General features: G+C 44.4%; 1 long non-coding RNA gene across 1 annotated transcript in view; it reads left to right on the top strand.

The window, feature by feature from the left end:
* LOC132027208 (uncharacterized) overlaps positions 1–15,934 on the top strand; it is a 199,188-nt gene extending 183,254 nt beyond the window's left edge. Inside the window, exon 4 of the long non-coding RNA XR_009407090.1 lies at positions 15,653–15,934. This is a non-coding gene — a long non-coding RNA (uncharacterized LOC132027208). The remainder of the gene's footprint in view (positions 1–15,652) is intronic.
* The last annotated feature ends 583 nt before the right edge of the window (positions 15,935–16,517 follow it).

Here is a 16,517-nt window from a genome sequence, read left to right on the forward strand (position 1 = left end):
GATGGGCCAGGAGCCCTGCCAGCAATCGGGAAAGTGGATGGCGCAGAGCACGTGGGAACTTGTTGGCCATATCAGAGATTCTGGCTTCTGGTCCAAAAGCAACAGGAAGACTAGGAAGGGTTTTAAACAGAGGAATGGCATGATGTGATTCACCATTTAAAAATATCACCCTGGATGTCGTGTGGATGTTGTGTGGTTGCAGTGGGAAGCGGACATAGACAAGCAGACAAAACAATTTTTTTTTTCTCTTAAGAGACATTCTTATTGAGCTGGTGCCTTGCCTTGGGGGTAGCGGCCATGTGTCTACAAAGGTGTGGGTAGAGTCAAGAGCAATTTTGGTGACAGAATCAACAGGACTAGGGTCTAATAGAAGGATAGGACTCAGGGATGACCCCATAGTGTTTGTCATGAACCACTGGACAGAGGGAGAGGCCTTTTACTGAAATGGGGAACACGGGAGAGGAGCATGGTGTTGGATGAAACGAGACCTAAGAAGTTTAAGACACCCATTAGTGGGCCAAGCTGTCTGTCTCCCACTAGACTGTGGTGTCTCTCCAGTGCTCTTGACGCATAGCGGGTACTCGAAAAGTATTTGTTGAATGGGAGAATCTAAATGATATGCTTAAAAGCTACAGATGACTAATGGCTTCTGGAACAACAGACGATCCAAAGTCTGTAGCAGTGGCTAATTAAACCATTCCAATCTGATGTCCAAAATATTGTATGCTCGAGACCCCCCTTCTTTCCCCATTAATTGAACAGGCCCTGTCTTTTTTGCTCTTGTAGTCCATTGTTCTTCAAATGTAATTAGCCCTTGTGTTTTGACAGTAAACGAGACTCCTGTACTTTGATAAATGGCTTGTTTCTGGAAAAAGAGTATTTGCGAACACAAACCCGGTCTTCCTCCAACTTGTCTCCTACGTCTTCCTCTTCCTCCTACTTCAGGCCGCCTTTGGGCGACACCATTAACTTGAGGAAGGCCATGTTTCTCAGGAAAGGATAACAACACAGAAATAACAGTTATTTTTAGACACTTTACTACGTGGCAAGCAGATTCATTATATGTTATACAACAATCCTGAAAAGAAAGTTAAAAAAAATCCTTTGTTCCATTTGAGTAAACCAAACAAAGCTCATATAGTTAAAATCTCACAGTTACCTGGGCTGAGTTGAGATTCAGATGCGCCCAGGTTTGTCTGATCTCCAAGCCCATGTCCTTTCTGGGATTCTGGGTCTCTCTTAGACTGTAAGTAGATGAACCTTATTGAAGAGCTTCTGTGTTCCTCACTTGGTTGTGTATATGTGTTTTTAAACAACTTAGTAAGGTATAATTCACAGACTATACAATCAATCCATTTAGAGCGTGGCATTCAATGTATCTCACTTATTAATGGAACAAATGGTATCAGCCCTCACTCTTAGCAAGGAACAGCACCCTTGTGGTTGTTCCAAGTTTGTTATCTCCTATGATTTATTCTGGTATTCTTATCAACCCTCTTAAGGGGGGGGGGCAAGAATTATCACCTACATCTTATAGGTGAAGAAACTAAAAATGTCACACACAGCATGTGGTCAGCAAATCTGAGTGACGAATCTAAGGTACCCAGACCATCAAGTCAGACCCCTTTGCCTTTACACGATCTGCCGATTCACAGCCATATGGCCCTTCTCAGTTGACAAAGATGATTTTTTCATGTCCATGATCTCATTTGGACCCTATGCTGAGACTGATTTGCTGAGATTTTTTTAGAACCGTCTGAAAGATCGTCTAAACCAGTTCAGCTGGTTTCCCTTTGTCCTGACCCAGAGAGGGTACTGAATTTCTCAAAACTGTCTGTAGTGACCTCACATACATTAGGATTGCCACTCTCAAAAGAACAGAAAATTACAAGTGTTGAAGATACAGAGAAACTGGAAGCCTTGTGCGCTGTTGGTGGGAATGTAAAATAGTGCAGCCATTATAGGAAGCAGTATGGAGTATCCTTAGAAAATTAAAAATAGAACTACCACATGATCAACCAATCCCGCTTCTGGGTATATACCCAAAAGAATTCAAAGCAGGATCTTGACTTTTTTAGATCCCACATGTAAGTGAGATCATACAGTATTTGCTTTTCTTTGTCTGGCTTATTTCACTTAACATAATAATCATGAGGTTCATCCCTGTTGTTGCAAATGGGAAGATCTTTTTTATTCCATTATATATATTTACTCCATTTTCTTGGAATCTACGAAAGTTGAACTCATAGAGCCAGAGAGTGGACTGGCAGTCTCCAGGGACCAGGGGCTGGGGGAAATGGGAGAGATATTGCTCAAAGGGTATAAACTTTGAGTCATAAGAAGGTTTTGAATTTAATTTATAGCATGGTGATTATAATGATTAATACTGTATGGTATACTTTTAATTTGTTAAGAGAGTAGATCGTAAATGTTCTTGCTATACACAAAAAGGGAACCATGCAAGGGGATGGATGGTTAATCAATATGATAGTGATTATAATTTCACAAGGTATGCGTATGTTAAATCATCACACTGTACACCCGAAACATATACAGTTTTTATTTGTCAATCAGACCACAAAGCTGGAAAAAATAATACAGCATTAAAAACAAACAGGATAAATAAAGCACCAAAATGCAAAAAAAAAAAAAAAAAGTGGAGGATCTTGAAGACATGTTTGCACATCTATGCTCATTGCAGCACTAGTGACAACAGTGAAGGAGTGGAACCAACTCAAATGTCCATCTGTAAATGAATGGATAAAGAAAACATGGTAAGTACACAGAACAGAATACTATTCTGCTGTGAAAAAGAATCACGTGCTACAACATGGATGAAACTGGAGGACGTTATGCTAAATGAAATAAGCCAGTCTCAAAAGGACACATACAGCATCATTCCACTCATATGGAGCAGCTATAGTAGTCGAGATCATAGAAATGGGAAATAGAAAGGCAGTTGGTGTTTAGTGAGTATAGAGTTTCAGTTTTGCAAGACGAAAACGTTTTAGAGATCCATTGCAGCAAAGTGAATATACTTAACACTCCTGAATTGTACCCTTACAAATGGCTAAAATGGTGAATTTAATGTTATGCATCTTTTACCAGAATGGGGGAAAAGAACTCTCTTAGGGGGACTTGGGATTTGAACCCATGTCTCTAGGATCCAATAAGATCAAGTGTGAAAGAGAGTGTTGTCTGCATTCTTTTGGCCAGGGCTGTACCTTTGTCTCAGGTTGGCTGTGTCTTTGTTGCTATAACAACCTTGAGAAGCCAATGGGTGCTTTTGTCAGACCTCAGGGAGAATTAGGTGAGCTGGGTGGACCTACCAGAGAGTACCCACTCTGAAGTGCTTTATCTCCCTTAGGATAGAGGCACTGTGGGGTAGCCAGCAGTGACAATATTAGTCCCATATGGAGAAACCAAGACTCAACACGATTAATGAAGTTCAAGGCCACTTGGGGTATCAGTGATGGAGAGGAATCTAGATCCCAGGAAATCCAGTGCTGGGTCCTGTGCCAGTGAAGTGGGAAGTACAGCACATTTTTAAGATTAGAACTCAAGAAAGAGGTGGAAAAGTTGGATTTTCTTATTTTTATGATTTACTCTAAAGAACTTTCTAGAATGCTGAAGAGCATAGTTCCACTGGGTTGTCCAGTCCTGACCCCTGATCCCAGTGTTGATGAGTGACCTCAAACTTGGGCTCCCTTGCAGGCTGCTAGACCACCAGATGCATGGGACGGGCATTTCTTCTGGGCTGCGAGGCCCTCTGAATCCACTCTTTCCAGCAGTAGATTTTTTTCTTTTTCATGCTTGAACTCCAGAGGCCCCCAAGGGCTTCTGCCTTAATTAAAATTTAAATTCACAAATCATTTGTAAACCGTCTCATAGGCAGCCAAATAATCACGATCATTAGTGGGTGGTCGGAGTCGCTTTTGGTTTAATGCTATATAAGACACTGGCTTAGTCCTTTTAGTGCTATTTTCTACCACCTCTCTTGCCACAAACCTGGACCAGAGAATTCTGCTCAAATACCTTTGTTTTCTGTCATAATATAGAGGTCCGCATTCCCAATTTGGAATGCACTGAATGCATCCTGGTCCCTCCCCACTCCTGTCCCAATTCCTGTCTCCTGCAGCTTGCTTGTGCCCCAGGGACATTGCTAAGGACACATTTCTGGGGACCATCCTCATCTGGGGACCAGCCAGTTAGCAGGGACCATCTTGAAGCACAGGCAGACTGAAGACCCATCACAAGACTGGACAGGCTTTCCTCTGAGCCTGAGCTTTGCATTGGGATGGGTCCTTTAGCTGGGCCTCTGCTCCTGGGAACTCGGAGGGTGCCCCACCCAGCGGTCCTTCCCCTAGTCCAGAGTTTCTTAACCTTGGCATTACTGACATTTTTAACTGGCTAGTTCTTTGTTATGGGGGCTGTCCTGTGTGTTGTAGCATGTCTTGCAGCATCCCTGGCTTCTACCTACTAGCTGCCAGTAACAAACCCCAGTTCTGACCACCAAAAGCATCTTGAGATAATGGCCAAATGTCCCCTGGGGGAAAAGTCACCCAGATGAGAATCACTGCCTATCCATTTTCTCTCTAGGGCCAATCCCCTGGATCCAGATTTCCTTCTTTTCCTCTCTCTATAGCTCTTCCTCTGTATCTCCAAACCCTGACATTAAGGCTATTCAATGCAAAAAAAAAAAAAAAAAAGGCTTATTATACTGCTTTCCCCCTCTATCATGGATTTATATCCTAACAGGAAGGACTCAGACCTTAGAAACCCAGAAGAACCTGTTTACTCTTCATGGAGGATGGGGCTGGTAGGATATGAAATGTCAGATCCTTATCATTCCTTCTGGAACAGCCACCACTACCCACCAGTGTAGATGGTCAGCCAGGAGCTTGGCCCAGGGCTGTCTGTCTCTGTAGCCCATAACCACCCTGCTTCCTTGCCTCCCACTTGGACTCACTGCACCTCAGTGATGATGTGGTAAAGAACACTGTGGGTCTAGTTCATTAACTAGCTATGTCTCCTTGGGTTTGTCACTTTTCCTCTCAGGGCCTGGTCAAGTAAAAGGGATGGCTAATTAATCTCTGCCATTATTTTCAGCTCTGATGATTGGTATGCCCTGTCTTCTGGGCCCCAGAGGAGGGTGTTGGGAGGCAGTCATCCATCCAAGAAACATGTCTCGAGATCCATAAACATGTTCACGGGCTCCAGGTCTTGTACTGGGTTCATGGGGCTCTGAGGATGAAGAGGGAGAGATCTCTTTAGCTGAGGATCTCCTAGTCTGGAGATGGAAACAGGACCATAGGAACAATTACTTACTGTTTCTAAAGTAAAGGTACAAGCAAAGTAGGGGTAGATCAGTTGAGGAGGTGAAAAATCAAATCAGCATGGGATCAAAATTGATTTCTGGAGCAATGTTTTTTCTTAGGGCCCCAGGGATTGGAAAATTTCATTGTTATAGGATTCATATAATCTAGTTGCCTCTTGCTATATCATCACAAACCACCCCAAATTTACTGCCTTAAAACAATAACTGTTTTATTATACCCACAGATTCCGTGGGTCAGGATTTTGGATAGGAAATACCTATCGGGTACTCCAGCTGGGAAGGTTTGAAGAGATGACAATGAGTCCAATGGGTGGTACCTAGAATCATCTGGAGGCTTCTTCACTCAGAGGTCTGCCGCTTGGGCTTAGCTGGGACCGTTGACTGAAATGCCCACATGTGATCTCTCCCAGTAGCTTGGGCTTTCTTTCAACATGGCGACCCAGGGTGGTTGGTCTTCTCTCATGGTGTCTCATGGCTTCAAGAGGGAGTAGACGCTTCATGGCTCTTGACCGCCTACCTTTAGAAGTCACGTAGCGTCCTTTCTGCCATACTTGGTAAGTTGAGGCAGTTATGAGCCCACTCAGGTTCAAGGTGAGGGCACACAGACACACAGACACACACACACACACACACACACACACACACACCACCTCTTAATGGCAGGGGTGTCAAAAATTTTGTGGCCATGTTTTAAAACCACCCTTCCATCTTTATCCCAACGTTCAGAGGTCTGAATTTCTCCGAATCCTTAGCAGAGAATCCCACCTTGAAAAATCTCTCCAGGTGTATTTACACCAAAAGCCTACTTCAATTAATCAATTCTAATGCTCCAATTACTCAGCTTATATTTTCAGACACTCTAATAAGCACCACAAATGAATAGGAATTAAACTGATGGTGCATCACCCTCCGCTTTTAGAAAGACCACACTTGATTTCTCAAGCAGCCTTCACCTTTGTGAAATAAGCTTCCTTCTGTCCCTTCTCTTCAGCCCCGGGAAATGTTTCCCTGGGGCTGCGGTGGGGCTGGAGCAGGTGGGAGGACTTTTAAGAATATGCAACAATCATAGCAAAGACAAAGTTTATATGAAGACTGAAGCCTTTCCAGTGTGTGCCCTTTTCATGTTGGGAAGGACCCAGGTTCTTATGTAAGGTTTGGCAGTGAACCACCTGGCCTCACTGGACACATCTGTAGAGCCTGGGGATTGGGCTTGATAATTCCTAAGGACTCTTCCAGCTCCAAAAATGTCTGCAATTATAGGAATATTTGCCAAGGGCAATTTTCTAACATCGACACTCAGAGGAAGCACCCGCGTAATAATCATATTCACATGAATAAGTTGCCTTCAAGAAATACTGTCTCATTCCTGGTAACCAGAACTTTTCCTCTGCATTTACATAAATACACGCATACATTTTTATATAAGCAGTAGCTTACTGTAGATTTTCTTCTACAATTTCCTTTCTCCCCAGCTCTGTAATATATACTGAGAAGCTTCCACATCAGTACATAAAATTAAGTTTAATTCTTTTCTCCTGCTACATAATAGTCCATGGTATGGATACATCATAAATTATTTATGTACACTCCCTTTAATGTAAATGTAGGTTCCTGTCATTACTTTATCTTTATTAATGATGCGGTAATGAATACCCATGGATATATATTATCTTCTCATTTGCAGGTATATCTATAGAGAAAATTTCTAGAAGCAAATTTGCTGGGTCCAAGGTTATGGGGATTTGTAATTGTGATAGATATTGACCAATTCGTCATGGAGATTATACCAATGAATTCTTCCATCGATAATACATGAAAGAGCTTTCCCCCTCACATAGCATGTGATCAAACATAATTCTTGCCACTCTGATAAGGTGAAAATGGCATCAGACCGTGATTTTAAGTGGTGTTTCTCTTTGGTGAGAAAGCTAGCATCTTTTCTTAGATGTAAGTCCTTCATATTTCTCTTTCTCAGAAATGTCTCCTTATAGACTTTGGAAGGAGATGCACTGAAAATATATTTAATAGATATTTTTAAATTTGTCTGATGGACCCACTAAATGGCATTGCTTTGACCTCCTCTTTATACCAGGGTCCAAAGCCACTCATAAGCCCTTAGGCAGATGGTGACATCCCTCCCCAGCCCTACAACCCTTAATGGTTTTTTAGCTTTGTCTTTGAGTGGGGTGGAGTGGAACAGCTGCCAGAGTGACCTCCACCAGCCACAGTCTTGGTTTGCATTTTTCTAGAAAAACACTGGGTAGATAATATGAACCAGCAAGACTTCTGACTTCTCATGCAATCTTGTCCACGAGTCTCAGGAAATGGGTGCACTTTCTTTTTGCTGAAGCCTGTCTCTTTGCAGTACATTTTGTTATCATTCTGGGGTTTGTCATTAAAAAAAAAAACAAAACACAACCCAAACTTGCGGTTTTTCTAGAAAAAGTCAAACATTAGCCATTTATCATTTATCAACATCAGATCTTTCTCCTGGTGATGGTGGTGACAAACCTCTTTTTCTCAGCATTTCCTTCATCTTTGCATTTTAAGGGTCAGATACGGAGACAGGAGGAAGGCTAGGTTTGGCTCCAAGCCGAGATAAGCCGTGCTTGCCAATAGTTAGTCAGAAAACCTTATGTGGTGAGGTTAATGGTCTTGGCCCAGCCAGAGATCAAGATGATACTCTATTTAGGTTGTCATGTGGCCTTAGCGTCTGGTACCAACTGGGTAAAATCCCAGCGGGAGGAAGTTTGGGCAATTTGCCAGATTCCAGCATTGGTCATGCACCAGGTTCTGTGTTAGGGATGCAAACGCGAATGAGTAAGAGGGAGCCTTTGAGCTCAAGAAACTCAACCTACAATGTGGTAGGTTCCATGACAGAAGGAAGCTTTCCAGTCTAACCCAAGAAGGATTCCTGGAGGAGGTGAACGTTAGCAGCGATGCTAGTATTGTTGGGTATGTTGGGTCGGTTTTTGTAACTATACAGGGAAGCATGCCTGTGATTAACTAAATGGAGAAGAGAATAAAAAGATGCATGTATGTGTGTAATAAAAAGTGAATTGGTGTTTCCAGAGCAGAAAGTATGTGGTGGGTAGTGGTTGAAGAGATAGACAGAGCCATGATGAGGCCTGTCTGTTCTCTTTAAGACTTGAGACTTACGGGGTACCTGGGTGGCTCAGTGGGTTAAGCCTCTGCCTTCGGCTCAGGTCATGATCCCAGGGTTCTGGGATCGAGTCCCACATCAGGTTCTCTGCTCGGCACGGAGCCTGCTTCCCACCTACCCCCCGTCCGCCTCACCACCTCTCTGCCTGCCTCTCTGCCTACTTGTGATCTCTCTCTGTCAAATAAATAAATAAAATAAAAAATAAAATTATAAGACTTGTGACTTATCATGTAGGTTAACTTGTGTTTTCCCCATTGGTAGACACACACAAATGGCATTCTGCTGTGCCAATATTGTCTTGGGGTGTCTCTAGGCTGATGCACAATTATCAGCTCATTGGCAGTATTGGCACCCCTTTCCTTATCCAGCAAATGTGGGAGAAAGATGAAGCTTTTCACAGTCCCTGCACATAAAGCCTGAACACATCAGGTCTGGAGCTTCAAGGGGAGTGAAGGTCAACAAATCCAGCAACAGATACGATGTCCAAGTAGCTCAGCCCCTTTACAGTGAAGCCAAATCATCCATATATTTTGACCTAACCTAGTTTAACTCTTCACGCTCCGCAAAGGACATGCAACAGTGGCAGATGAGGACATGCACCAGAGAGTGGGCACAAGGTGGATGGTCCAGCCAAGACCACTGGATGGCACAAAAGAGCACGAGACAGAAGGAGTGACATGTGCGTCTTGTCATCAGGCTGTTGTCCATGTAACTTCCATGATGGGAGCTCCTTTCTGAGCTGAGTGGGAGTCTAGTAAGATGCCGCCTGATTCCAGAAAGAGCTTAAGTTAGTTCGCACAAGTACTGACCATGTCATAATGGAGATGAGGGGATGTGGAAGGTGATGCAAGGAACAATGGAAAGTAGGGAAGAGAAGATAAAGGCAAGAGCAAAGTTGGTGTGGAAATCCTCATCTGAGGATTCTAAACACGTGTGCCTATGGCTTTAGGCGAACAAATGACATTATTCACTTTCGACAGTTCGGGCAATGTTGTTCACCTCTTCTGAGAACCCGGAGTCTGAAAAATTCTGGCTTGGTCAAAATCTGGCTCTTGCATTTTGGGTGTCAGAGGCACCAAGGATCCAGGGAGAAGCATAGACTGAACATTCAGAGAGTTTCTGCGGAGAGGGAGAGAGAGAGAGAGAGAAAGGTGTGGGGGAGGTTCAAAAAATGGGAGGCATCCCTTGACTCATCGTAAAGCAGCGTGGCATTTAGGCACTGAGTTCAGAGACTGTCTGAGGAGAGGGAGTGTCTACACTTTGATGCGACTGTGTAGAATCCGTTTATTTGGGAAAATGACATAGATATATCATATGCCTTCTGTGATGCCGTTTGACTGATTTCCATAGCATCTCTGTTTCTGCTGTGTGACTGTACGGGTTATATAAGCAGTCTGGCAGCTTAAGTCTTGTTACTGTCGTTTCCAAGGTGGCAGATGGCTCAGAACAAGGCTACCTTTTCTGCCACGCAATCAGGCGTGAATGCATCCCCATCCAGGCACATTCCCATTATCCCTTCCACGACTGCACCTTTGGAATATGGCCAGACCCACCAGTTTGATAGCTCTTGGGTGGGAAAGAGAATGGTTGTCCCATGCTCTATTTCCTCGAGAGTCTGTCTTTTGCCAAATGTTAAGGGGGGAAATGAGCAAGGTGTTCAAGAGATTTATATTCCTGCTGCCTGCGGGGTAGCTTTCTCTGCTGCGGAAGGGCGGTAAGAGGGATTGTAGAGAGTTTGTTCTATAAAGTGGCTTATGGCATTCATATTCCTTGACCTCACTAGGTCCAGAGCTGGTTGGAGCCTGATTTGCTGATCTTTGTGGTTCATAAGTATGTGTGTGTGTGCGCGCGCACGCACGTGCGTGCACTTGCCCATGTATGTCTATACACTGTGGCTTGCTTTGTTCTCTGCAGCAAATGTCTGTTGCTGCCGTCCACCCAAGTTCATTTCCTCTTCTGCAGTAAAATCATCCTGACTTCCCCTTGGAGAGTCACCTTCTCCTACTTTTCATCCCAGAGGTGGTTTCATGACTTAGATCCTTGTCTTCCATCTTCCCACCTTCCAGCGTTGGTTGAGAGCACGTGGCTTTATCCAAGCCAAAGAGAACAATCTTGACACTTATGATGGAACCCACTGGAGAAGAGATGCTCTCCTTTTGTCTTGGGGCTAATGATTTAGTACTAGACAAGCCTGGACTTACAGGCTACCATCTTGTCACCACACGGAAGTGGCACACCTATGGTTAGAACCCATCCCTGGAAAGGACACTGGAAATTTGAGAAGAGACAGCATGGTTGTAGCCAGAAGGAAGCCAGATGCGCTGTGGACTTCTAGATTTATAAATCAACAAATTGCTCATTGTCGCTGTTATTTTCCTCATGCCAGTTTTATTTCTGTCAGCTGCCACTGCAGCTCTTGTCCAAGACAGTCTCTACGTTTCTGCCCAACCATGTCTAGACAGGATCCTGGCTGGCTGTGGGCAATATGGTGGAGTTGGTAACTTTTTCCTTTTACAACTTCATCCTTCCTTTGCCTTCAATATGGACCAGGTCATTGGTGTTGGCTTTGAGTCCGAGATCTGGGAGTGAATCATGGCTCTGCAAAACCATTTATTTTCTTTCCTTTCCTTTTTTTTTTTTTTTTATATAAATGACACACCTTCTCAGAATCTCAGTTTCCTCAGTGGTAATGCAGGCAACACAACACCAACCTAATAGCAATTGTTGTGACCATGCCAACAATGTGAATGAGCAGCTATGAGTTTGCTCTACAGCATTCGAACACAATAGATGATGATATATTTTATTTTAAATCAAATTAAATCTGGGTCTAGGTTTCCACTAGTTAGAGTGTTGAGACCATCAATCACAGGCATGTTCAGGGCCATTGCCTGCCCATCCCCAAAGATATACAAAATCTAGGGAACTGACGTTGTGACTTAAAAATTAAGAGGGGCTTGGACTTCTGTCCTTGGGGCCACCAGAGTTCCCAATGCTTCTGCTCCACGTTGCCACAGAACTTATCCTACTTTGTCTTCTAGTCTTTGTTTTCTCCAAGGACCCAGGGACGCTTCTCATCTACTGCATTTTCTTCTAGCCAGAGGTTTGGCCACAGAGATTTTTGCCAGTGCTATCAAAGTCTTGGCATCTTGTCCAACCTCCCTGGAATCCCACAGCGCTCAGTGTTCAGACAGAATACTAATTCTGTCACTTGTGAAAACCTCCAGCCTCTCTCCCCCTCATGTTATAGAGAAGCCAATGCCTACTGCACCTCCTCACCATGATTCCCCGACCCTTAACCAGACTCTTTTCCCTCCTTGTCAATGAGGTTCCATCTCTCCCAAACAAAACTAGGGCAAGAGTTGCCTTTTGGATGTCTCCTAATTTATGTCTTAGATTCTTTGGCTGAGATTCTGGTTGTCTGCACTATCAAGTTTCTCTTTTTTTCCCCATGCCAATGGCATTTTTAGCTGTAAATGAGCAGATGCCCAAAGTAGGTCTAATATTTATCAGCCTGACTTACAGCTGGGGGTAGTCAGGTAGCTGAGTTCTGGCCAAAGGGATCGAAGTGGATAGAGTGGATGGAAGTTTCTGGGAGCCTTTAAGAGACAGTTCATGCCTGCTGTTTGTCCCTTCTTATTCCTCTTTTCCATTCTGCTGCTCGGAATATAGATGGCGCCATCTTGGATCAAGAGCATGGTGATCACAGCAGTGATTTGGGATGCAACTGAGTCTTCAACTGTAGGAAAGACACAGAAGGGGAAACCCATCTTCTTTAGCCCAGTGTCATGGTGCTTGACACAGCAGCTGCCATGTAGTGACCCTTAAGGGACAAGGTCAAGGATCAAGGCAACCACTGAGCATGACAGAGCTGAAGGAAGGGAGGCCCCGAGTCCCTGATGATCTGTGGCTCACCCCGGAGCCTCCTGCATCCAGACTTGTTATATGAAATGAGATAGTGTGTCCATTGTTTGAGCCACTTCTATTTGGGTGTTTTCTTACATAAAGGCACCTGAGCTGATGGGACATGAGGGAGCACACTCCCAGAACACCAAGGCTTGGTTACTTGTTTTATAAGATGAGGCAAGGAAAATCCCTCTTGATCTTTTGAGCGTTCTTTAGCAAGGAGAACAGAACACAGACAGATACCACAGTAAATTATCCCCCCACATGTAAAAAGCCCAGCATGGAACCTGACACATTTAAGCAGTCAGTAAAAGGTAGCTATTTTTCTTTTTCTTATTAGCATAATGCCTCAATAAATGTTAGTTTCTGATCCTATCTCCTTGAGTGTCTCTCCCTTTGCTACTAGGTTCCTCCATACCTGCACATTTATCTCCCTTCTCCCCTATTAAACCTGGCTCTGAAAAGACTGTCAACTCACTCTCATTGAGGTGTCAGTGATAGATAAGGCTTAATGTATGACCTCATTCCCCAAACACTATCGGCTGGCTGGTGAGATTTACATTTAATAGAGGATTAAAGCCTTAAGCCAAAGGAATGAATCTTTAATGGTGAAATGTGAGGCACCAGGAAGTTTATGACAAACTTCTATTGAAGGTAAGGGGGTCTTCCCGATGATCCCCAGTTTCTCAGGCATTCTCGTCACCTTCTCCAAAGTCACCCAGATTTGAAAACACGCCACACAACAATTCACAATCACAGTTGGAAAACAGGAAATTCTTTTTTTTTTTTTTTTTTTTTAAGATTTATTTACTTAGTTTAGAGGTAGGGGCATGGCAGAGGAAGAGGGAGAGAGAACCTCAAGCAGACTCCTTGCTGAACACAGAGCTCCACTTGGGGCTCAGTGTCACAACGCCAAAACCAAGAGTAGGGCACTTACCCAACTGTGCCATCCAGGCACCCCAAAGAGCAAATTCTTGATGAAGCTTTGTGGGACAGAGGTGGAGTTGGGGCAGCGGGTGTTGTGAAATCAAAGGCATGAGGAGAGAGTGCCTTGGCTCCAGAGGGGGTCGTCTCTCAAGTAGGTGGGTCACACTGCTTCACTATGTGGATGGAACTTCCTTGGCGGTTGGTGCTGAATGTTGAGCCCCATTTATTTTGACGTAGCGGTTTCTAGCTTCCTCTTGACATCTGTGCTTCAGGGGCTGTATCAAGTTAGCTTTCTCGCTACCCACTCATACCCACCTGGAGTGTTCTCTCCCATCCCTATCCTTATCTCGATTCTCCTCTCTGCTTGTCCTGACTCCCCAGGTGCCTCTTTGACCAGAACTCCCGAGTCCTGTGAGCTTGACTTGGGGTCTCCCCATCCTTGGATCCACCACGGAACCTCTGGGCAGCTCTGTTGGGCCCCAGCACTGCAGACATGATAGGCTGCTTCTTGGTCTTTGGGATTTCCTGTCTTCCAGCCTGCACTCAGTTTCTTGCTCCACATCCGCTCTTGGAGATCCCACTGATACTTATACTCATCGTATAGTCCCCCTAGACCCACTCTCGCCCTGTCCCATCTTGTGCTGTCTCTGGGAGACTGAGCCCTTGAACCTCATCACCTCTGCTGGGTCGAACCAGTTAGGTAGAGGCAGAAGGAAGGAGGCAGGAGGGAGGAAGAGGGGAAGGGCTGTGGTGTTTATTCCCCAATCCCTGCCCTGAAAGGTAGCCTCAGCCTCCACCAAAAGCCCTTCAAGGTAGCCTTCTCTCCCCCTTTCCAAGTTCTGGCAACTTTATGAACTTTCTGTCTGTTTGTCCCTGATGGCTTAGGGCAGTATCAGCCTCTCCACCGCTGCTGGCCAGATTTTTGTTCTCACCCTCAGGGCACTTCTTCTGTACCAGCTGTGTCAGCATCACCTGGGAATTTGCCAGAAATGCAAATTAGGGGGCCATGCCCAACTTAAACAGGCCTCTAGGTGATTCTGATGCACGCTGACTTGAGAATCACTCCACGTTTCTGAAATTCGTAGCAAACTCTCTTCGGATTATGCTACCCTGCATGTTTCCTATTGAGATCCCAACTGAATAATAATAATAATAGTAGTAATAATAATAGAATTCTGATCCTCCCCCCACAAAAATGGCTCTCTTCTAGGGTCTCTATTCCAACTCATGGAGCGACATGGGGTTTGGTCTCACACATTGTTATACTCTCAGCACTTACAAGCCCCTCGGAGACATGGTAGGTGCTCAGTAAAGGTTCGTTTCAGGGCAATTTTTTCTTCTTAATTTTGTGTTTTTCCTTACATGCCATCCTTCTATTTATCCATTTCACCCGCCCAGGACCCACCATAGAGGTACTCGAGCTATGAAGCCGAATTCAACGTGGCATTTCATGTCCGGCATCTTGTGAGTCAGTGGGAAGATGTCCATATCCAGTGAGGAGTGTCCTACTGTCTACCCCATGGGGTTTTCGTGAGGATCCAACGTGCTGATGCATATGGAGATCTTGGCTCGGCGTCTGGCATCCTCACGATGTCCAATCAGTTTCAGTGTTATTTATTGTGATCCCAGTAGATAAGTCATAATATAGCTCTGGCAAGACTCAAGCAGAGATAAGAACAGAGCTTTGGGGAGCCCCCCCCCCCCTCCAAGCCACGAAGCTGAGTGAGCGTTTTGAGAGTGAGAGGATCATTAAAAGTACTCTGTAAATTGCTTGGAGTTACATAAGTATAAGGTGTTTATTTACTAATCCAGCTATCATCCTTGGCCTCGTGTGGCATCTCCTCCCTGCATTTACTCTTCAAAACTACCCTTGAGTTTCATTTTGACCTGCTTTTATTCCTGCTAAAGGTTAGTCAGCCCACGGGAGTAACTCAGTGCTTTATTCTGGGTCGAGATACCCTCGGTCTCTCCACTTATTTTTTTTTTCTCTCTGAATTGAGTAAAATTTTTATCATTTTCAGTGGTTAAAAAAAAAACTATGTTCATTATTTAAAAAAAAAAAAACAATGTTAAAAAGGAGTGCATAGAACAAAATACATTATCAGTCAAAACAAATCACTCAGAGATGCTACTTTTAACGTTTTGGTGAACCCTCTTCTGAGCGTGTCATTTATACATTTATCCCAAACCCGATCTGGCTTTTCAGTTTTATATAGATGGGCTTGTTTTTATGCAGGCAACCCACTTTTTAAACAGCAATCATCCTTAGAAGCTCTGGGGAAATTTTGACATAGTCTCTCTCTCTCTCTTTTCTCTAGTATGACCACCAGATGGCGCTGGTTCAGAATTTATCAGACTTCTCCATCTCGGGTGCAGGCTGTGGAGATAACCGGTCAATGTCCCAGGTTCTGGGCGCCAGTCCTTCCCATCACTGGGGCCCAGGTTTGAAGATGGGTTGATTTTTGTCTTCAGCGACAACCACAGAGGGAGAAATCCATGCCCTCATTCTGACACAGAGCAACCGTCTCTCCTCTGTGCCCCCTCCCCACCCCACCTCAGCCACTTTCTTGGACCAAAGAAGTTCTGACTTGAGTACTGATTATGTTTGTGCCTGTTTTCTTCTCTTCCCCCAATCCCCTTGTCCCTAGTGAGATGGTGAGATCCCTGCAGGAAGAGACCGAGTCCCCTAACCCAGATCTTTATGCTTAGGAGACGTTCAGTAACTGTCGAGTTTAAATTTTAATTAAGAATAAGGTGGCTTGGGGCACCTGGGTGGCTCAGTGGGTTAAGCTGCTGCCTTCGGCTCAGGTCATGATCTCAGGGTCCTGGGATCGAGTCCCGCATCGGGCTCTCTGCTCAGCAGGGAGCCTGCTTCCTCCTCTCTCTCTGCCTGCCTCTCTGCCTAATAAATAAATAAAATCTTTAAAAAAAAAAAAAAAAAAAAAGAATAAGGGGGCTTGGCAAGTAGAGGTTAGGAAGAGGAGAAAAAAAAAAAGTTGGGTTTTCAAAAGCAAAAAAAAAAAAAAGTATAAAAAGAAGATTGGACTGGGTATCAGGATGTCTAACTTTGGGGCTTGGATTTGGTATTAACTGTGCGGCTGACCTTGACCTCTCTGGAGTCAGGTTGACTTATGTGTATGAGGAGGAGGTTGGACAGAATGATCTTGAGGACCCCTTTGGCCC

The sequence above is a fragment of the Mustela nigripes genome, chromosome 11 (genome assembly GCF_022355385.1).
Source record: "Mustela nigripes isolate SB6536 chromosome 11, MUSNIG.SB6536, whole genome shotgun sequence".
Lineage (NCBI taxonomy): Eukaryota > Metazoa > Chordata > Mammalia > Carnivora > Mustelidae > Mustela > Mustela nigripes.